The 24,230-nt window shown below is 45.5% G+C and overlaps 1 protein-coding gene across 5 annotated transcripts in view; it reads left to right on the top strand.

Annotated features, from left to right (window-relative positions):
• IBTK (inhibitor of Bruton tyrosine kinase) overlaps window positions 1-24,230 on the top strand; it is a 325,853-nt gene that overhangs the window by 270,790 nt on the left and 30,833 nt on the right. The gene's annotated exons all lie outside the window — the stretch shown is intronic.

Below are 24,230 nucleotides of genomic sequence, written 5' to 3'. Positions count from 1 at the left end.
GGTTTTGTTAATGGGCTAGTTCACATGTTCTAAAATCAAAGGCTTATATTAGTAATTTACACTCCACATCAGTCTTTGGTAGTTTTGCAGGTTGTACTGTGGATTTCAATCCCAGTAATATTTAGTAGGTGTGTTTGTCAGTGTATGGCAAATATATCATGAGCACATACAGGTGCTCATTCACTGAGACTCAATATGCTACATGGTATGAGTGTGTGGTTTAATAACATTGCGATGCAACAAAACCGTTTCACGAGACTGCACTGATTAATTTGATATGCAACACTTGTACATCTGTTTGCGACTGAGTCTAAATCGGAGTACAAAGCACAACAGAAATTGACTTGATAAAATGCTGTTGCATTGTAGCACTTCATATACAAATTCAGACTCAGTCGAACAAAGATATAAAAGAGTTGTATATCAAATTAATCAGTGTAGTCTTGTGAAGTAGGTTTATCGCATTGCAATTAAGACGCACATTCGGGTGAAAAAGATGCTCGGCGCTAGGAATATTTGATGCGACTGCAGCAACAATGTGAGGACACATCTGTACATGTCCACTTCACGTTCTAGTTTGTGCTGCTATTTTTATATATATATATATATATACAGTGTGTATGTGTGTGTGTCTATATATATATATATATATATATATATATATATATATATATATATTCTGCTTGAGCTTAGATAAATCAGATATAGCTAGGGAGTATTCTCAAATATTACTCTGAGATGAGACGATTAAAAAAGAAAAAAAGCCCAGAGGGCTGTTTTATGCTGCAACTCATACTATCTGTAGTAATGTTATATGATTTACAGTATCAGATGTAAAGCTCAGAATAATTTACAGTGAATATCTTTTTATTAAAATTTGTTTTTGCAGTTTTATCATTTTGGTTAAAAATAAAAAAAGTTAAATCTTCAATTATGCAGCGTTGCATATATACATGTTTATCTTGATTTTTTTTTTTTTACTTTAAACAGTGAAATGTTATTTGAAGTTAGGAATGTAATTTTATTGCTGAACTTGTTTTTGTTACTTTTGCTATTGTTTAGTATAGCCGTAATATGTTTGTGGGTAGGCTTATTAACCTAATGACTCGCTCTACCTCAATATTTAAATTTTGTGCATCTGAAGAAGTGTATTTTTTTTAAATGTTAAATGTTTGACTTCTTTCCCTGTACTACCATCTAAGAAAACCTGTTATCCTTTTGCATTGTTTCCCCATGAAGTGTGCGGTGAGATCTTGCCATAAATTTACCGTAGGTCCAGTTGTAACATGCAGCTTTGTTTGAATATTTTTTTTTTCCATCTTGTATTATGGAAATAAGTTATATTTTCTTTACTATAGATGAGATAAAAATTGTATACTAGTACAGACCTGCGCTTAGTCAGTGGCGGAACTAGTGAGTAGTGGGTCCAGGTGCGAAAATATGCTTTTCTGCTGCGGGGTACACTGGGCTCCACAAAGAATGGACAATGGGGTGTAGAATAGGATCTTGATCCGAGGCACCAACAGGCTCAAAGCTTTGACTGTTCCCAGAATGCACAGCGCCGCCTCCTATATCACCCCGCCTCCCAGCACAGGAGCTCAGTTTTGTAAGTTGGTGCTGCAGTAAGCAGGCACTGAACAGAGGGGCTGCTCTAGGCAGCCCTAAGAAAAGCTTTTTATGAGGTAAAAAGTGAAGACTTCAAGGGCAGCAGCGGTGGTAAATGTCTTGTGACATTCACTGCTGCAGCTCCAGCTCTCCCCAGCGGCGCTGTACACTCCCGAACCCTGGTTGCCGGGTACCTACAGCGGAGGCTCCGGTTTTCTTCACGTCAGACACACACGGCTGGGGCTCTCCAGGATCGCGTAGCTGCGCTTCGGGAGGTGGTAAGTGGGTCCCACTTGCAGGACCCGGTCTTTATCGTGATCCGGCGCGGTCAGTGGGAGGCGGGCCGCGCGCGCTAGCGGTGGACACTGTGGATACAGGCGATCCCACTAGATCGTAATGCAAAGAAAAGAATGTATCTGAGCGCTCAGTCCTGTATCAACATAAATGTCCCATGCAAACAACCTTTTTCGGAAGCAGTATTTTCTACAGGTCACCGAACCTCTTGTAGAAGATGTATCAATCCTTAATCATCAGTCCATATGATTTCTTCCAATGATGGATGTACCTCAGAACAAACCAAATGGAAATTATATGGTGTAGTATGTCTATAGGAAAATGGTGACACCCATGTGCAGACAAAGATGATGATATAATTCTGCGTACCAAAAACTCACACTCGTTTAGAGGAAGTGACTCCCATAAAGGTATCTTTAGCCACCAATCTCAGACAACATGAGTGAATCAGTCGCACAATCCTTTCACCAATGATCTCAAATATTGTGACGTACCGTACTCACATAATCGATAGTGAGTACACTCCCATAAAGGTATCTTTGGTCACCGGTATCTCAGGGTATCTTCTACGTGTCACTCGACTTCTTACAAATGATGTATCCTTATTCAACAATCCTTATGATTACCTCCGATGAAACATGAACCTCAGGACAAACCAGATAGGAATAATATGGTGTAGTACGTTTACTAAAGAGTGATAACACCCATGTGGGAATGTGAAAAAAGGGGGGGAAATATTCTGCGTACCGAAACTCACACTAATTGGAAGTAAGTGACTCCTATAAAGGTTTCTTTGGCCACCGATCTCCAATACCGTGAATGAGCTAGCCGTGTGGACACCTTCATGCACAAAACCCCGTAGAATGACGTACCGTACTCACACAGTGTGCAGCAAATATGTTCCCATAGACGATCTATTCTTTATTTGGGATGGGGATTCACAGTCTGCACTCAATTTTGTCACTTTTCTTAATACCAACTTATTTAATTTAACCTTCACTCACTCCTATCACCCCACACATATTTCCTTCCTGGATGTGACCCTTGACATTATTGAAGGCCAGATCCAAACTTCTAACCACATCAAAGAAGTAGGAAGTAATGCTTACCTACATTACAAAAGTGCTCACTATATGCCATGGAAAACCAACATTCCAAAAGGCCAACTTATGCGCATAAGAAGAAATTGTTCATCTGATACTGTTTTTCAAAATCAAGCCTCCGATATGTTGATAGCCTTTGAGAACAGAGGCTATCCAAAAGAGCTACTATGTAGAGCTTTAGAGGAAGTAAATAAAATGGATAGGAACCAACTTCTCCAAACGAAACCTAAAACTAAACAAAAATCTCAACAAAATGAATTATCTTTTATTTCCACCTTTAACAACTGTTCTAATGAAATTAAACAAATAATCAACAGTAATTATAACATTCTTAGATATGACACCATCTTGAAGGACCTCTTACCATCCAAACCTCAGTTTATTTTTAAAAAAAACCGATCCTTGGGCTCTTATTTGGCCCCTAGCTATATAAAAAAACCTCCGTCAAGAATACAATTGATGTCCAAAAATGTGAGTCCCTGGTTTCCAAAACAAACAGGTTTTTATAAATGTAATAAAAACAAATGCATTACCTGTAAACATGCACTAAATAAAACCACTAAATTACCCAATACAATTACTGAGAGAGACATTACCATTACCAGCTTTGTCACCTGTGACACAAATTGGGTAATATATGTCCTAATTTGTGGATGCAATTTATTATATGTGGGTCGGACCACAAGGTCACTAAAAACTCGTTTTACCGAACACAGGAGAAATATCCTGAACCGATTAACTAATCATAGCATCCCAAGGCATTTCACCAAATATCACCAGGGGAACCCCGAAAGTTTAAAAATCATAGGCCTCGAACACATCCCTATTACTAAAAGAGGAGGAGACAGATTTGGGAAACTCTGTAAGCAAGAAATTTACTGGACCTTTCAATTAAATTCTTTACATCCCGAAGGTCTTAATGAAGCACTAGAACTTAACACCATACTGTGAACTACCCCTTCTGCTGATATAACATAGTACCTTGGAAAAAGATTAAAAATTATAAAGATAAATCAAAAATAACAACCATAATAATGATAATAATTAAAATAACAATAATAACTACAATATAGCTAACCATCTCTTCCCAGTCACTGAATAATATCCATTAGTATTAGAAATTAATCGACACACAATCAGAATTAAGCACTTTACATTTTTATTGATTAGCACTCTATGAAAGTATATATAAATCGAATAAATAGATAGGAATAAACAATAATAGAAATAATAATATTAAAATTGAATATATAGATATATGATATATTAATACACCAAAATAAACATAAATAAAATATAAATATAAATAAAAATATAAAAAATAAAATATAAAAAATAAAAAATAAATAACAAAAAATAAAACTTAACACTAATAAAAATAATAGTAATAATAATACTAAAAATAAAAATATAAATAAAAAATAAAAATAAAAAATGTACATAAGAATGTTATTAGTAACATTGCACTAAATCACCAATTAATTAAGAAATTTTGGATTGGATGGACCTAATAATTGATAGCGAATTTGATCTCCCTGGATATACTCTATAATCATACAAAATATAGTAATTCTTCCTCTCTCCGTTATTTCATCTGAACTAATAAACACATTTATAATGCAGGTATTTTTCCAACATATGGTTCTAGTTTTTATTCTATAAAAAATGCTCCCTATAGTTTATATACTGTAATACATAGGAACTACTTAAAAGGAACCATGATTACACATATAATTTGGTAAAAAAGAGTTTTTTATTGTGCCCAAATGTAAGATGATGATCAGTAGCACTCCGGTCCAGGAGTGCTACTGATCATCATCTTACATTTGGGCACAGACGGTTCAGTTATTCCTGTTTGGTATTCACGGCCGAGATTGCCTCTCAGGTACACTGTTTTTTTTCATCTGCCATCTGTTACCCCATGTTTTTAGTCATTGTTTATAAATAAATTTTATGGATTTTAAGAGTGCCATTTTGGTTTCTTTTGGGTCATAATTCCCCCATTTGGGAGAATCAATATACGTTACACTGTCCTAGAAGAAAACCAAAGAAACCGCTATATGAGTACAACTGTTACGTGCTATGTAAGTACGGTACGTCCCGCACCTGTTGAATAATTTGGAGGGGTGTTTTCGGGGATTCCACACACCTGACTGAATACTGGTGGCTAAAGATACCTTTATGGGAACATATTTGCTGCTCACTGTGTGAGTACGGTACGTCATTCTACGGGGTTTTGTGCATGAAGGTGTCCGCACGGCTAGCTCATTCACGGTATTGGAGATCGGTGGCCAAAGAAACCTTTATAGGAGTCACTTACTTCCAATTAGTGTGAATTTCGGTACGCAGAATATTTCCCCCCCTTTTTTCACATTCCCACATGGGTGTTATCACTCTTTAGTAAACGTACTACACCATATTATTCCTATCTGGTTTGTCCTGAGGTTCATGTTTCATCGGAGGTAATCATAAGGATTGTTGAATAAGGATACATAATTTGTAAGAAGTCGAGTGACACGTAGAAGATACCCTGGGATACCGGTGACCAAAGATACCTTTATGGGAGTGTACTCACTATCGATTATGTGAGTACGGTACGTCACAATATTTGAGATCATTGGTGAAAGGATTGTGCGACTGATTCACTCATGTTGTCTGAGATTGGTGGCTAAAGATACCTTTATGGGAGTCACTTCCTCTAAACGAGTGTGAGTTTTTGGTACGCAGAATTATATCATCATCTTTTCTGCACATGGGTGTCACCATTTTCCTATAGACATACTACACCATATAATTTCCATTTGGTTTGTTCTGAGGTACATCCATCATTGGAAGAAATCATATGGACTGATGATTAAGGATTGATACATCTTCTACAAGAGGTTCGGTGACCTGTAGAAGATACTGCTTCCGAAAAATGTTGTTTGCATGGGACATTTATGTTGATACAGGACTGAGCGCTCAGATGCATTCTTTTCTTTGCATTACTGTCTCCATTTTAGGGTATTGGTGGTCCCTTTGTTTGTATTTAGCTGCACAAGTTTGTTTTGCGCCTTGGGACAGTTCATTTTCTGTATTTTTGATCCCACTAGATCACCAGGGCATGGGCGCAGGTCAGGTTTTCTCTCTAAACCAATTCTTATATCGCCCACAGTACCTGGTGGTTTTGCCAGCAGAGGGGATAAGACTTAGACCTGAAGCCCCTCCCCCAGCCCCAGGGCGCCATTTCTAGCAAGTGTTCCCGCCCTGGAGCTGCATATCTGTTTTTTCCTCACTCCCTGTCAATGTCTGCGGCGCCATTATCCCTCAGCTCTCTGTTCCTGGGAATGCTTGGACAAATCCTCCTATGTAAAGCCGCCTGGTTGTCAGCGCTGTGCCTTTACATGACACTTAAGTATTCTACCTGCCTTTTTAGACAGTGATAGTTAAGATAGAGTGCACTTAGTCAGGGTTTTCTAGTACAATTACCCTGTGATATACATCCAGTTCTTACTTGTGTACTGTTATATCTATTGTTATATAGCTGTGTAAGCTAGTCCAGTGCAGTATTATTGTCAGTAATAACCTCTGCATTGTACAAACTGTGACTTTCTGTGTGTGCATTTGATAGCTGAGTGGTGTCCATTTCGTGTCTTTCACTCAACCTGGTATCCCTATATTTCATAACCTGAGGGGGCTTGGTGCGTCAGGTGTTATCTAATATAGGATTGTCACAAAGATATACTGTATTACGTATTTTTATCTGTGATTTAGTCACCATATCTCTCCTTTATCTCTGCTAGTGCTGACTACACTGCGCAGGGGTTTGGGTTCAGAGATATAGTGCTGCTGATAATTGTACTGTGTTAACCTCATACTGCAAGTTCTATCATGTCTGCTTCTGAGGGTAACTGTTCTGGGGCTGAACACACTGCCGGTGTTGCTGATGCCACGGGGCCATATGAGGAGAATATAGCAGCTGTGGGCTCTGGTTCTGGGGGCTCCTTGCCCCCCAGTGGGACTGTGGCAACGGAGGCACATACTGACCCACCGTGGGCCGCTTTTTCCACGCTTCTGCATACGCTAGTTCATAAACTAACTCCCCCTATGGGACCCCCAATGCCGGTACAACCGTATGTGGTCCCTGCAGCTAACCCGCCGTGGGCGGACGATTTATCTGCTCAATTAAAGAAGTTGAACCAGTCCTTGACTACTAAAAAGTCTGACCTACGCTCGCCTAAGTCCAAGAGGTCCTCTAAGCGAGCGCTTATCTCCTCACAATCCACCTCTGTCACTGACACCTCGTCTGATGAAGACGGCACATTTACTGACCCCTCAGGTTCTGACTCAGATACAGCTGATGGGGAGGGTAGTTCACATGTGGATGTTCCTGATCTTTTGGAGGCTATTAAGTTAATTCTGCAGATTACGGATGATCCCGAGCCATCCGTCCCTCCTAAGAAACCAGACAGGTTCAAGCGTCAGAAGGTGGTTAAGCAAGTTTTACCTCACTCTGACCACCTAGTGGATATACGTCATGAACCCTGGGAAAACCCGGGTACGAAGTTCGTGCCTCAAAAGAAGATGCTGGCTCGCTATCCCCTCGCGCCAGAGCTGTCTAAAAATTGGGAAACGCCTCCTCCAGTAGACTCACATGTGGCTAGGATGGTGGTTTCCTCAGCTCTACCTGTCACTACCGTCACGTCTCTAAAAGAGCCTACGGATAAACGTGTGGAGGGTTGTCTGAAAGCGATTTACACCCTCACGGGTGCTGCACAAAGGCCCACTATTGCAGCTACATGGGCTGCAGAGGCTATTGAAGCATGGGCCTTGGAGTTAGAAGCTGAAATCTCTTCTGACCATGCTAGTCAATGCTTGTCATATATTGTCACAGCTTCTCGATATATTAAAGAGGCGGCTTCTGATGCCGGTATCCTAGCAGCCAAGGCCTCTACTACGTCAGTCCTGGCTCGCCGGATATTGTGGCTGAGATCCTGGTCTGTGGATCTGGACTCTAGAAAAACCCTGTAGGTACTCCCTTTCAAGGGAGATATTCTGTTTGGGGAGGACTTAAATAAGATTGTGGCTGACTTGGCTACTGCCAAAACTGCCTGTCTGCCTAATACCGCTCCTTCTGTGTCGTAGGTTAAAGGTACGTCCTTTCGCCCCTTTCGTCCTTCAGGTAAAGCAAAAGGTCAGGCGTACCATAAGCAGGCCCGCACTTCCAAACCTGGTAAGCCGAAGCCCAAAAGAAGCTGCCAAGACCGATAAGCCTGCTGCATGACGGGGCGGGTCTCCCCCTGGGGGATCCCAGGGTGGGGGGCCGGCTTCTAGGGTATACCCAGGAATGGTTGAAGACAACTTCAGATGCCTGGGTACGGGAAGTCGTCACTCGAGGTTACGCCATAGCCTTCAAATACTGACCCCCTCATCGATTTTGCCAGACAGTCGTCCCTTTGGACCAGACAAAGGCAAAAACTCTACAGTCGGTGGTACAGACTCTCCTGGATACAGGAGTCGTAGTACAGGTGCCTCTTGCTCAGGGAGGCCGGGGGTACTATTCTCCGCTGTTTCTAGTCCCGAAACCGAATGGGTCCTCCCGGCGCATTCTCAACCTCAAGGCATTGAACAGGTTTGTGAAGGTCTCCAGGTTCCATATGGAAACCCTTCGCTCTATAGTTCTGGCCTTGGAACCTGGGGACTACATGGTCTCCCTGGACATACAGGATGCTTACCTGCATATTCCTATAGCAGTGTCACATCAACAATACCTGAGGTTTGCTATTGGCAACCTACATTACCAGTTTTGGGCATTACCCTTTGGTTTAACAGCGGCTCCGCGAGTCTTCACCAAACTTATGGCGGTGGTGGCGGTGGTACTCCGCTGTCAAGGGGTCAGGATACTGCCGTATCTGGACGACTTGTTAATCCTGGCAAATTCCCCAGATCTTCTCCTGCGTCATCTGGATATGACGGTCCGGTTTCTACAAGCCCACGGGTGGCTCATCAACTGGAAGAAATCCTCCCTGGTCGCTGCTCAGAGCATGGTGCACCTGGGAGCGTTGTTGGACACTCACAACCAGAGGTTGTTCTTGTCTCAGGAGAAAGTCCTGAAGATTCAGGACAGGATTCGTTGCTTCCTTTCTCGTCCGCAAGTGTCGATACATTCGGCAATGCAGGTGCTGGGCCTCATGGTATCAGCATTCGATATGGTGGAATATGCTCAATTCCATTCTCGGTGGGACGGCCTGCCTCACCGGATCAGGTCTCACATGATCTCATTGACTCCGGAGGTCCGTCTGTCGCTACAATGGTGGCTCCGGGACCAACAATTGTGCAGGGGTCGTCCTTTCTGGATATCCAACTGGGTCCTGTTGACGACAGATGCCAGTCTAAGAGGTTGGGGCATGGTGCTGGAGCAACACTCCCTTCAGGGTCGGTGGACCAAGGAGGAATCTCTCCTCTCGATCAACATTCTGGAATTGCGGGTGGTCTTCAGTGCGTTGAACTTGACCCAGCATTTAATTCAGAACTGTCCTGTTCAAGTACAGTCGGAAAACGCCACCACAGTGGCTTACATAAATCATCAAGGCGGCACTCAAAGCCTTTTGGCAATGAAGGAAGTCTCACGGATTCTACGTTGGGCGGAACGCCATCTACCGGCCATATTGGCAATATTTATTCCGGGAGTCCTGAATTGGGAAGCGGACTTTCTCAGTCGTCAGGACGTGCATGCCGGCGAGTGGGGCCTCCATCCAGAAATGTTTCAACTCCTCGTGGAAAAGTGGGGCCTTCCAGACGTGGATCTGATGGCGTCTCGACACAATCACAAGGTTCCGGTCTTTGGAGCAAGGACAAGGGATCCTCAAGCAGCATTCGTGGATGCGCTGGCGGTGCCGTAGAGGTTTTGGCTGCCGTATGTGTTCCCTCCGGTGTCACTCCTGCCCAGGGTAATTCGGAAGTTCAAGCCAGTAAAAGGAAATCTGCTTCTCATAGCTCCAGCGTGGCCCAGACGGCACTGGTTCTCAGACCTGCAGGGCCTATCGTCAGAGCGTCCAATTCTACTTCCACAACGCCCAGACCTCCTCGTTCAGGGCTCTTGTGTCTACCAGGACCTAGCCTGGCTATCTTTGACGGCGTGGCTCTTGAAGCTTCCGTCTTGAGGGCTAAGGGGTTTTCTGAAGGGGTCATTGAAACTATGTTGCAGGCCCGGAAACCGGCTTCTACTCGGATTTATCATAGGGTCTGGCATTTCTACTTTGTTTGGTGCGCATCTAACAATTATGACGCTTCCAAGTTTAGTACAGCCAAACTTTTGGCTTTTCTGCAGCAAGGTCTAGATTTAGGCCTGCGTCTGGCCTCCCTTAAGGTTCATATTTCTGCCTTGTCGGTGTGGTTTCAGAGAAAAATTGCGACTTTACCGGATGTTCATACTTTCACTCAGAGTGTGTTGCGTATCCAACCTCCCTATGTCCCGCCTGTGGCTCCTTGGGACTTGTCGGTGGTTTTGGAGGCGTTGCAGGAGCCTCCATTTGAACCTCTTGGTTCAGCTGACCTTAAGTGGCTTTCCCTTAAGGTGGTGTTCTTGCTGGCTATTGCCTCTGCTAGAAGAGTGTCAGATCTGGGTGCCTTGTCTTGTAGTTCCCCATATCTGATTTTTCACCGTGACCGGGCGGTTCTTAGGACTCGTCCCGGATATTTACTTAAGATGGTTTCTTCGTTCCACCTTAATCAGGAGATTGTGGTTCCGGCCTTTGTCTCTCCTGATTTGTCTCCCAAAGAGCGGTCTTTGGATGTGGTACGGGCTCTCCGTATCTATGTGAAGAGAACTGCTTCTATTCGAAAATCTGATTCTCTCTTTATTTTGTTTGGATTTCACAAACGTGGCTGGCCTGCTCATAAGCAAACTCTGGCCAGATGGATTAGAATAGTGATTGCACATTCTTATGTGAGGGCTGGTCTGTCAGCTCCTGCTCACATTACGGCCCATTCTACTCGGTCTGTCGGCCCAACGTGGAGCGACCCTTGACCAATTGTGCAAGGCGGCTACGTGGTCCTCAGGGAACACGTTCATAAGGTTCTATGCCTTCGATACTGCCGCTTCCCAGGATGCTTCCTTTGGACGCCGGGTTCTTGTACCCGCTACAGTGCGTAAATTGTCCAGACTTGTGGAGCCCAGTGTACCCCGCAGCACAAAACGAGTTTTATGGTAAGAACTTACCTTTGTTAAAACTCTTTCTGTGAGGTACACTGGGCTCCACAAGGCGCCCACCCTGACGCACTTAGCTTCTTTGGGTTGGTATGGCATTAGCCGCTGACACGTCTCCTGTCGTGAGAATGCGGTGTTGTGGCTACTAACCATTGTCGTCTCTTTTCCTGCTACTGCATTGGGCTGGTTAACTAAAAACTGAGCTCCTGTGCTGGAAGGCGGGGTGATATAGGAGGCGGCGCTGTGCATTCTGGGAACAGTCAAAGCTTTGAGCCTGTTGGTGCCTCGGATCAAGATCCTATTCTACACCCCATTGTCCATTCCTTGTGGAGCCCAGTGTACCTCGCAGAAAGAGTTTTAACAAAGGTAAGTTCTTACCAAAAAACTCGTTTTTTCGCCTGTACAACACCCCCCTTAGGTGAAAAAAAGCACCACAGGAACAAGGTTGTGCAGGCAGGGCAGCTAGTGGGGGCTCTGGATGGAAAAAAAAACAACATATTCCTAGTACTATGCCCCCTCCCCAGTACTGTGCTCCTTACATGTATGGCCATTAATGAGCTATGAACATTTCCTTCATCATTGTACTCTCAAATCCCCCTGCCCCCCAAGGTATACTTTCTGAATTCCTCTTTGTCTTTGCAGCCTGGCTCTTCCTCCATTTCACACTCTCCACCAATCGTACTTTTCTGTTGTCCTCTCTCCAGTCTCCACTGACAGTCTGACATCATGTCCCTCGCATTGCTTAGGGAATGGTTGTTCAGATAAATTGGTTAAATCAAAACGTCAAATTTTGTCAGTTTTCCAGTGTTTGGGAGCAAATGGTCAATGGTCATTGGTCAATTGTAATTTCTTCCTATACTATACATTACCAGATTTTCGTTCCAACCAGAAAGATTGGACAGATAATCTTATTGTGTGTATCCAGCTTTATAGATGTAATGTTAATTACTGGTGCTGGTATTCATTCTTGTTATTCATGGCTTGAATTTATGCTTGTGCAGCAGCACTGGCTTCTATTTGTGTCCTCGAAGATGTTATTTTCTATCAAACTTTCCTTGGATATTACTTAACATCTAGCTCCCTTGCAGTATGCTGTGTTTTACTGTGTGCCGAACATGAATCTCCTGCTTAAGCTCTTTTGTACTGTTGCTTATATCGGCCACAAGTGTACCTGACCTTGAACTGTGTTAATACTATGATGCTGCTTAATGCTCTTGTGCCTTAAGTTGCCTGCAGGTGTATCAGATTCAAGACTGTGTTGACCTACAGTATATTGCTGCTTTCTCCCATTATATCCCAGTTTGTCCGTAAGACATTGACGTATCTATAATGGGTTCAAGTTGTGCGGTGCACATGGGCACCACTCTACATACCCTGTGCCCATGTATTTACACTTACTTCTCCAGAGTCCCACATTGGTAGGCTCTGCACAGAACCGAAAATCACAGGGAAAAATATGCATCAGCCATTTTCCTGGAGATTTGCACCATGTTCCTGCTGCCAGAGAGCAGGGGGCCTCTGCATTTTTCTTATGACTAATCTTGTATTAGTCTTTTACCGATTTCATTGTTTGTGCTCTCCCTCTTATATGCACCGCACAACCTGCATCCCAGAGTATATCTACATGGTGTGGCAGTCGGGTCCCCCTCCTTCACAGCGTCATCTTCCCAGTGACATATTTGTAAAGATTGCACTGCACAGTTAACGCAGAGACTGTGGCACTGTTTGCTGGCACAATTTAAGAAGTGGAGGAGGGTGCTGCTCAGAGGAGAGGACCTGCTGCGCACGGGCACCTGCATGTGTTAATACACCCCCGCCTTAACGGTACCACCTTCTGTCCTGCTGCTTATTCTCCTTCGTGCATCACTGCCTGATAGACCAGGAGAACATCTTGTGGCTGCATACAACTATCCTGAGCTAGCTGATGGTTTTGCCCCTGGCCAGCTAAGGTCAACTGTGTTCTATATTTTTACTATTCTTGCCATTGGAGTCTTCCCTTGGAACACTATCAGGCAGTCTGTCTTCCCTAATAATGTGACAGTATGCCATAGTATTAAGATTTTCATTCACTGGCACTAAAGGACCTAGGCCAATAAATGAATAACAGCCTCAGACTATTATCCCACCTCCATCAACTTTACAGTTGGCAGTACACATTTAGACAGGCAGTGTTTAGACGGGCATGTTTTTTTCATTACAGAGAATGCATTTCAGCTGTTCCATAATTCAGGGACGGTGTACTTTGCACCATTTCAGACGTAGCTTAGCGTTGTACCTTGGGCCTAATTCAGACCTGATCGCTAGCAGGTGATTTTTGCACTGCTGCGATCAGATAGTCGCCGCCTACAGGGGGAGTGTATTTTAGCTGTGCAAGTGTGCGAAAGTATGTGTTGCAGAGCTGTACAAACAGATTTTGTGCAGTCTCTGCAGCCCAGGACTTACTCAGCCGCTACGATCACTTCAGCCTGTTCAGGGCTGGAACTGACGTCAGGAACCCTCCCTGCTAATACCTGTACATGCCTGCGTTTTTCCAAACACTCCCAGAAAACGGTCAGTTGCCACCCACAAACGCCTTCTCCCTGTCAATCTCCTTGCAAATGCCCATGCGAATGGATCCTTTGCATAAACCCATCGCTGAGTGGCGATCCGCTTTGTACCCGTGCGACGCGCCTGCGCATTGCGGTGCATACACGTGCGCAGTTTAGACCTGATCGCACGCTGTACGAAAACACAGCCTAGCGATCAGTGCTGAATTGCCCCCCTTGTGTACTGCTGCTTGGTCATGGAAACCCAATCCATGAAGCTCCCATTAAAAAATTAGTGTGCTGAAGTTGTTTCCAAGGGCTGTTCAGAACTCTGTTGCAGGGATCCGGTATTTCGGACGAGACACATTAGGTCAACCACTATTGGTCGACATGGAAAAAGGTCGACATGAGTTTTTCACCTTTTAAAAAAAAAAACACTTTGTTTTTTTACTTTTTCATACTTTACGAATCACGTGAACTACGATTGAGAAAAGTAACCTTGCCCGAAGTATGGCGAGCCATGCGAGGGAACATGGTGGACTAATTGGGGTTCCCAGTCACTTTACAAAGAAAACAACACCAATTTTATTTTTTTTAAAAACTCATGTTGACCTTTTCCCATGTCGACCTTGTTCATGTCAACCTATTTCAGGTGTCAACCAATAGTGGTCGACCTAATGACTGTCGACCTGGATACAATCGACCCTATGATTCACACCCGTGTTGCAAATTGGGACTGATGATCTTAATATACTTCAGCACTCTGCATTGCTGTGCCGTTGGCTTGTGTGTCCTGCTGGTATGCCTAGCGTCTCTAATTCACAAAAACAGCATTTACACTTGACAAGGGCAGAAAATTGTACGGAGCATTCTGCTGCTAATGTATGACTACTACTAGCAAGGATTGCCTGGCTTTGTGCTCAGTCTTATGACCTGTTAGCAATTGGCATCTTCAGTCACCTCACCCAGTGTATACATTTCTATTCATGTTGTAGCTTTCTCTATCGTCCTAGTGGATGCTGGGGTTCCTGAAAGGACCATGGGGAATAGCGGCTCCGCAGGAGACAGGGCACAAAAGTAAAGCTTTCCGATCAGGTGGTGTGCACTGGCTCCTCCCCCTATGACCCTCCTCCAAGCCAGTTAGATTTTTGTGCCCGACCGAGAAGGGTGCAATCTAGGTGGCTCTCCTAAAGAGCTGCTTAGAAAAGTTTAGCTTAGGTTTTTTATTTTACAGTGAGTCCTGCTGGCAACAGGATCACTGCAACGAGGGACTTAGGGGAGAAGAAGTGAACTCACCTGCGTGCAGGATGGATTGGCTTCTTGGCTACTGGACATCAGCTCCAGAGGGACGATCACAGGTACAGCCTGGATGGTCACCGGAGCCTTGCCGCCGGCCCCCTTGCAGATGCTGAAATAAGAAGAGGTCCAGAATCGGCGGCAGAAGACTCCTCAGTCTTCTAAAGGTAGCGCACAGCACTGCAGCTGTGCGCCATTTTCCTCTCAGCACACTTCACACGGCAGTCACTGAGGGTGCAGGGCGCTGGGAGGGGGGCGCCCTGGGAGGCAAATGAAAACCTATTTTGGCTAAAAATACCTCACATATAGCCTCCGGAGGCTATATGGAGATATTTAACCCCTGCCAGAATCCGATAAGAGCGGGAGACGAGGCCGCCGAAAAAGGGGCGGGGCCTATCTCCTCAGCACACAGCGCCATTTTCCCTCACAGAAAGGCTGGAGGGAAGGCTCCCAGGCTCTCCCCTGCACTGCACTACAGAAACAGGGTTAAAACAGAGAGGGGGGGCACTAATTTGGCGTTAGAAATATATAAAAAAGATGCTATAAGGGAAAACACTTATATAAGGTTGTCCCTATATAATTATAGCGTTTTTGGTGTGTGCTGGCAAACTCTCCCTCTGTCTCTCCAAAGGGCTAGTGGGTCCTGTCCTCTATCAGAGCATTCCCTGTGTGTGTGCTGTGTGTCGGTACGTGTGTGTCGACATGTAGGAGGACGATGTTGGTGAGGAGGCGGAGCAATTGCCTGTAATGGTGATGTCACTCTCTAGGGAGTCGACACCGGAATGGATGGCTTATTTAGGGAATTACGTGATAATGTCAACACGCTGCAAGGTCGGTTGACGACATGAGACGGCCGACAAACAATTAGTACCGGTCCAGACGTCTCAAAAACACCGTCAGGGGTTTTAAAACGCCCGTTTACTTTAGTCGGTCGACACAGACACAGACAGGGACACTGAATCCAGTGTCGACGGTGAATAAACAAACGTATTCCTTATTAGGGCCACACGTTAAAGGCAATGAAGGAGGTGTTACATATTTCTGATACTACAAGTACCACAAAAGAGGGTATTATGTGGGATGTGAAAAAACTACCATAGTTTTTCCTGAATCAGATAAATTAAATAAAGTGTGTGATGATGCGTGGGTTCCCCCCGATAGAAAATTATGGGCGGTATACCCTTTCCCGCCAGAAGTTAGGGCGCGTTGGGAAACACCCCTTAGGGTGGATAAGGCGCTCACACGCTTATCAAAACAAGTGGCGGTACCGTCTATAGATAGGGCCGTCCTCAAGGACCAGCTGACAGGAAGCTGGAAAATATCATAAAAAGTATATACACACATACTGGTGTTATACTGCGACCAGCGATCGCCTCAGCCTGGATGTGCAGAGCTAGGGTGGCTTGGTCGGATTCCCTGACTAAAAATATTGATACCCTTGACAGGGACAGTATTTTATTGACTATAGAGCATTTAAAGGATGCATTTCTATATATGCGAGATGCACAGAGGGATATTTGCACTCTGGCATCAAGAGTAAATGCGATGTCCATAACTGCCAGAAGATGTTATGGACACGACAGGGGTCAGGTGATGCAGATTCCAAACGGCACAAAGGTGTATTGCCGTATAAAGGAAGAGGAGTTATTTGGGGTCGGTCCATCGGACCTGGTGGCCACGGCAACTGCTGGAAAATCCACCGTTTTTACCCTAAGTCACATCTCTGCAGAAAAAGACACCGTCTTTTCAGCCTCAGTCCTTTCGTCCCTATAAGATCATATCTGCCCAGGGATAGAGGAAAGGGAAGAAGACTGCAGCAGGCAGCCCATTCCCAGGAACAGAAGCGTTCCACCGCTTCTGACAAGTTCTCAGCATGGCGCTGAGACCGTACAGGACCCCTGGATCCTACAAGTAGTATCCCAGGGGTACAGATTGGAATGTCGAGACGTTTCCCCTTCGCAGGCTCCTGAAGTCTGCTTTACCAAGGTCTCCCTCCGACAAGGAGGCAGTATGGGAAAAAAAGTCACAAGCTGTATTCCCAGCAGGTGATAATTAAATTACCCCTCCTACTACAAGAAAAGGGGTATTATTCCACACTATATTGTGGTACTGAAGCCAGAAGGCTAGGTGAGACTTATTCTAAATCTAAAAAATTTTTGAACACTTACAAAGGTTCAAATCAAGATGGAGTCACTCAGAGCAGTGATAACGAACAGGAAGAAGGGGACTATATAGTGTCCCGGGACATCAGGGATGCTTACCTCTATGTCCCAAATTTGCCCTTCTCACTAAGGGTACCTCAGGTTCGTGGTGCAGAACTGTCACTATCAGTTTCAGACGCTGCCGTTTGGATTGTCCACGGCACCCCGGGTCTTTACTAAGGTAATGGCCGAAATGATGATTCTTCTTCGAAGAAAAGGCGTCTTAATTATCCCTTAATTGGACGATCTCCTGATAAGGGCATAGTCCAGGGAACAGTTGGAGGTAGGAGTAGCACTATCTCGGATACTGCTACAACAGCACGGGTGGATTCTAAATATTCCAAAATCGCAGCTGATCCCGACGACACGTCTGCTGTGCCTAGGGATGATTCTGGACACAGTCCAGAAAAAGGTGTTTCTCCCGAAAGAGAAAGCCAGGGAGTTATCCGAGCTAGTCAGGAACCTCCTAAAAACAGTGCATCATTGCACAAGGGTCCTGGTAGAAAATGGTGACTTCCTACGAAGCAATTCCATTCGGCAGATTTCACGCAAGAACTTTTCAGTGGGATCTGCTGGACAAATGGTCCGGATCGCATCTTCAGATGCATCAGCGGATAACCCTATATCCAAGGACAAGGGTGTCTCTCCTGTGGTGGTTATAGAGTGCTCATCTTCTAGAGGGCCGCAGATTCGGCATTCAGGATTGGATGCTGGTGACCACGGAGCCCAGCCCGAGAGGCTGGGGAGCAGTCACACAAGGAAAAAATTTCCAGGGAGTGTGATCAAGTCTGGAGACTTTTCTCCACATAAATATACTGGAGCTAAGGGTAAATTTATAATGCTCTAAGCTTAGCAAGACCTCTGCTTCAAGGTCAGCCGGTATTGATCCAGTGGGAAAAACATCACGGCAGTCGCCCACGTAAACAGACAGGGCGACACAAGAAGCAGGAGGGCCATGGCAAAAACTGCAAGGACTTTTCGCTGGGCGGAAAATCATGTGATAGCACTGTCAGCAGTGTTTCATCCCGGGAATGGAAACTGGGAAGCAGACTTCCTCAGCAGGCACGACCTCCACCCGGGAGAGTGGAAACTTCATCGGGAAGTTTTTTTCCACATGATTGTAAACCGTTGGGAAATACCAAAGGTGGACATGATGGCGTCCCGTCTGAACAAAAAACGGGACAGGTATTGCGCCAGGTCAAGAGACCCTCAGGCAATAGCTGTGGACGTTCTGGTAACACCGTGGGTGTACCAGTCGGTGTATGTGTTCCCTCCTCTGCTTCTCATACCTAAGGTGCTGAGAATTATAAGACGTAGAGGAGTAAGAACTATACTCATGGCTCCGGATTGGCCAAGAAGGACTTGGTACCCGGAACTTCAAGAGATGTTTACAGAGGTCTTATGGCCTCTGCCGCTAAGAAGGGACTTGCTTCAGCAAGTACCATGTCTGTTCCAAGACTTACCGCAGCTGCGTTTGTTGGCATGGCGGTGGAACGCCGGATCCTAAGGGAAAAAGGCATTCCGGAAGAGGTCATTCCTACCCTGGTCAAAGCCAGAAAGGAGGTGACCGCACAACATTATCACCACATGTGGCGAAAATATGTTGCGTGGTGTGAGGCCAGGAAGGCCCCACAAAGAAATTTCAACTCGGTCGATTCCTGCATTTCCTGCAAACAGGAGTGTCTATGGGCCTCAAATTGGGGTCCATTAAGGTTCAAATTTCGGCCCTGTCAATTTTCTTCCAGAAAGAATTGGCTTCAGTTCCTGAAGTCCAGAACTTTGTCAAGGGAGTATTGCATATACAACCCTCTTTTGTGCCTCCAGTGGCACTGTGGGATCTCAACGTAGTTCTGGGATTCTTCAAATCACATTGGTTTAAAACCAGTCAAATCTGTGGATTTGAAGCATCTCACATGAAAAGTGACCATGTTCTTGGCCCTGGCCTGGACCAGGCGAGTGTCAAATTGGTGGTTTTTTTCTCAAAAAAGCCCATATTTGTTTGTCCATTCGGACAGGGCAGAGCTGCGGACTCGTCCCCAGTTCTCTCCCTAAGGTGGTGTCAGTGTTTCACCTGAACCAGCTTATTGTGGTGCCTTGCACCTACTAGGGACTTGGAGGACTCCAAGTTGCTAGATGTTGTCAGGGCCCTGAAAATATAGGTTCCAGGACGGCTGGAGTCAGGAAAACTGACTTGCTGTTATCCTGTATGCACCCAACAAACTGGGTGCTCTTGCTTTTAAGCAGACTATTGCTAGTTGGATGTGTAATACAATTCAGCTTGCACATTCTGTGGCAGGCCTGCCACAGCCAAAATATGTAAATGCCCATTCCACAAGGAAGGTGGGCTCATCTTGGGCGGCTGCCCGAGGGGTCTCGGCTTTACAACTTTGCCGAGCGGTTATTTAGTCAGGGGCAAACACGTTTGTAAAATCCTACAAATTTGATACCCTGGCTAAGGAGGACCTGGAGTTCTCTCATTCGGTGCTGCAGAGTCATCCGCACTCTCCCGCCCGTTTGGGAGCTTTGGTATAATCCCCATGGTCCTTTCAGGAACCCCAGCATCCACTAGGACGATAGAGAAAATAAGAATTTACTTACCGATAATTCTATTTCTCGGAGTCCGTAGTGGATGCTGGGCGCCCATCCCAAGTGCGGATTATCTGCAATACTTGTACATAGTTACAAAAATCGGGTTATTATTGTTGTGAGCCATCTTTTCAGAGGCTCCGCTGTTATCATACTGTTAACTGGGTTTAGATCACAAGTTGTACGGTGTGATTGGTGTGGCTGGTATGAGTCTTACCCGGGATTCAAAATTCCTCCCTTATTGTGTACGCTCGTCCGGGCACAGTACCTAACTGGCTTGGAGGAGGGTCATAGGGGGAGGAGCCAGTGCACACCACCTGATCGGAAAGCTTTACTTTTGTGCCCTGTCTCCTGCGGAGCCGCTATTCCCCATGGTCCTTTCAGGAACCCCAGCATCCACTACGGACTCCGAGAAATAGAATTATCGGTAAGTAAATTCTTATTTTTCCTGTTTGTGTTACTAAGTTGTACAATCACCTGTGCCCGTCACTTAAGTTTGTTTGTGCCTGTGGGGATACATTGCTGACAAGGTTCAGGATATTTGATGTACGTGCATAATATATTGATTGCCTTACTGGAACTATGGCGTCCTCTCTCTGGTCTATATATTGTATAATAAAGAGAGGTTAAACACTAGGGTGTGCTGTTGATTCAGTTTCAATCACAGTACCATAGTTGCTTTAACAGTGTGTCTTGGTATTAGCAGTAATGTTAAGAATTGTTGTAAATAATATGTATATTTCTCTATCGTCCTAAGTGGATGCTGGGGTTCCTGAAAGGACCATGGGGAATAGCGGCTCCGCAGGAGACAGGGCACAAAAAAGTAAAGCTTTTACCAGATCAGGTGGTGTGCACTGGCTCCTCCCCCTATGACCCTCCTCCAGACTCCAGTTAGATTTTGTGCCCGAACGAGAAGGGTGCAATCTAGGTGGCTCTCCTAAAGAGCTGCTTAGAGAAAGTTTAGCTTAGGTTTTTTACTTTACAGTGAGTCCTGCTGGCAACAGGATCACTGCAACGAGGGACTTAGGGGAGAAGTAGTGAACTCACCTGCGTGCAGAGTGGATTTGCTGCTTGGCTACTGGACACTAGCTCCAGAGGGACGATCACAGGTACAGCCTGGATGGTCACCGGAGCCGCGCCGCCGGCCCCCTTGCAGACGCTGAAGAGAGAAGAGGTCCAAAATCGGCGGCTGAAGACTCCTGAGTCTTCATAAAGGTAGCGCACAGCACTGCAGCTGTGCGCCATTTTCCTCTCAGCACACTTCACACAACAGTCACTGAGGGTGCAGAGCGCTGGGGGGGGCGCTCTGAGAGGCAAATAAAAACCTTATTAGAGGCAAAAAATACCTTACATATAGCCCACAGAGGCTATATGGAGATATTTAACCCCTGCCTAACTTCAAAAATAGCGGGAGACGAGCCCGCCGTAAAAGGGGCGGGGCCTATCTCCTCAGCACACAGCGCCATTTTCTCTCACAGAAAAGATGGAGAGAAGGCTCCCAGGCTCTCCCCTGCACTGCACTACAGATACAGGGTTAAAACAGAGAGGGGGGGCACTGATTTTGGCGATATTGTATATATATAAAAGATGCTATAAGGGAGAAACACTTATATAAGGTTGTCCCTATATAATTATAGCGTTTTTGGTGTGTGCTGGCAGACTCTCCCTCTGTCTCCCCAAAGGGCTAGTGGGTCCTGTCCTCTGTCAGAGCATTCCCGGTGTGTGTGCTGTGTGTCGGTACGTGTGTGTCGACATGTATGAGGACGATGTTGGTGAGGAGGCGGAGAAATTGCCTGTAATGGTGATGTCACTCTCTAGGGAGTCGACACCGGAATGGATGGCTTATTTAGAGAATTACGTGAGAATGTCAACACGCTGCAAGGTTGGTTGACGACATGAGACGGCCGACAATCTATTAGGACCGGTCCAGGCGTCTCAGAAACACCGTCAGGGGTTTTTAAAAACGCCCATTTACCTCAGTCGGTCGACACAGACACAGACACGGACACTGAATACAGTGTCGACGGTGAATAAACAAACGTATTTCTCATTAGGGCCACACGTTAAGGGCAATGAAGGAGGTGTTACGTGTTTCTGATACTACAAGTACCACAAGAAAGGGTATTATGTGGGAGTGAAAAAACTACCTGTAGTTTTTCCTGAATCAGATAAAATAAAATGAAGTGTGTGATGATGCGTAGGGTTACCCCGATAGCAAATATTGGCGTTATACCCTTTCCCGCCAGAAATTAGGGTACATTGGGAAACACCCCTTAGGGTGATAAGGCGCTCACACGCTTATCAAGTGGCGTTACCGTCTCCAGATACGGCCGCCCTCAAGGAGCCAGCTGATAGGAAGCTGGAAAAATATCCTAAAAAGTATATACACACATACGGTGGTTATACTGCGACCAGCGATCGCCATCAGCCTGGAGATGCAGTGCTGGGTTGGCTTGGTCGGTTTCCCTGACTGAAAATATTTTATTCATGTAGAGCATTTAATAGGATGCATTCTATATATATGTATGTGAGATGCACAGAGGGATATTTGCTCTCTGGCATCAAGATAAGTGCGTTGTCCATATCTCCCAGAAGATGTCAGGGACACGACAGTGGTCAGGTGATACAGATCCCATACGGCAGATGGAAGTATTGCTGTATAAAGGGAAGGAGTTATTTGGGGGTCGGTCCATCGGACCTGGGGACCACAGCAACAGCTGGGAAATCCAACCTTTTTTACCCCAAGTTACATCTCAGCTAAAAAAAAAAGACACCGTCTTTTCAGCCTCAATCTTTCCTTTCCCATGAGGGCATGCAGGCAAAAGGCCAGTCATATCTGCCCAGACATAGAGGTAAGGGAAGTAGACTGCAGCAGGCAGCCCTTTCCCAGGAAAAGAAGCCCTCCACCGCGTCTGCCAAGTCCTCAGCATGACGCTGGGGCCGTGCAAGCGGACTCAAGGTGGGGGGGTAGTCTCAAGAGTCTCAGGGCGCAGTGGGATCACTCGCAAGTTGACCCCTAGATCGTACGAGTATTATCCCAGGGGTAAAGATTGGAGAGTCGAGACATCTTCTCCTCGCAGGTTCCTGAAGTCTGCTTTACCAACGGCTCCCTCCGACAGGGAGGCAGCATTGGAAACAATTCACAAGCTGTATATCCAGCAGGTGATAATCAAAGTACCCCTCCTACGACAAGGAAAAGGGTATTATTTTTCCACACTATATTGTGGTACTGAAGCCAGACGGCTTGGTGACACATAGTCTAAATCTAATATGTTTTGAACACTTACATAAAAGGTTCAAATCGAGATAAAGTCACTCAGAGCAGTGATAGCGAACCGGAAAAAAGGGGACTATATGGTGTCCCTGGACATCAAGGATTACCTCCATGTCCAAATTTTGTCCTTCTCATCAAGGGTACCTCTGGTTCGTGGTACAGAACTGTCAATATCAGTTTCAGACGATGCCGTTTGAATTATCCACGGCACCCCGGGCCTTTTTACCAAGGTAATGGCCGAAAAGATGTTTCTTCAAAGAAAAAAGGCATCTAAATTATCCCTTACTTGCACGACCTAAAAAGGGCAAGTTCCAGAGAACAGTTGGAGGTCGGAAGAGCACTATCTAAAGTAGTTCTTCGACGGCACGACTGGATTCTAAATATTCCAAGAATCGCAGCTGTTTTCCGACGATACGTCTGCTGTTCCTAGGGATGATTCTGGACACGGTTCAGAAAAAGGTTTTTCTTCCCGAGAAAAAAGCCAAGGAGTTATCCGACCTGTCAGGAACCTCCTAAAACCAGGAAAGGTGTCTGTACATCAATGCACAAGAGTCCTGGGAAAAATGGTGGCTTTTTACGAAGCAATTCCATTCGGCAGATTCCATGCAACAATTTTCCAAAGGGATCTGTTGGACAAATGGTCAGGGTCGCATCCTCAGATGCACCTGCGAATAACCCTGTCGCCAAGGACAAGGGTATATCTTCTGTGGTGGTTGCAAAAGGCTCATCTATTGGAGGGCCGCAGATTCGGCATACAGGATTTGATCCTGGTGACCACGGACGCCAGCCTGAGAGGTTGGGGAGCAGTCACACAAGGAAGAAACTTCCAGGGGGTATGGACGAACCTGGAAAAGTCTCTTCACATAAACATTCTGGTACTAAGAGCAATCTAAAATGCTCTAAGCCAGGCGGAACCACTCCTGCAAGGAAAACCGGTGTTGATTCAGTCGGACAACATCACGGCGGTCGCCCATGTAAACAGACAGGGCGGCACAAGAAGCAGGAGTGCAATGGCAGAAGCTGCCAAGATTCTTCGCTGGGCGGAGAATCACGTAATAGCACTGTCAGCAGTGTTCTTCCCGGGCGTGGAAACTGGGAAGCAGACTTCCTCAGCAGACACGATATTCACCCGGGAGAGGGGGGTCTTCATCCAGAAGT

The sequence above is a fragment of the Pseudophryne corroboree genome, chromosome 4, assembly GCF_028390025.1.
Source record: "Pseudophryne corroboree isolate aPseCor3 chromosome 4, aPseCor3.hap2, whole genome shotgun sequence".
In the NCBI taxonomy this organism is placed as follows: Eukaryota; Metazoa; Chordata; class Amphibia; order Anura; family Myobatrachidae; genus Pseudophryne; species Pseudophryne corroboree.
Note: the sequence above shows the minus strand (reverse complement) of the source record. Positions and strands in the feature narration are given on the sequence as shown.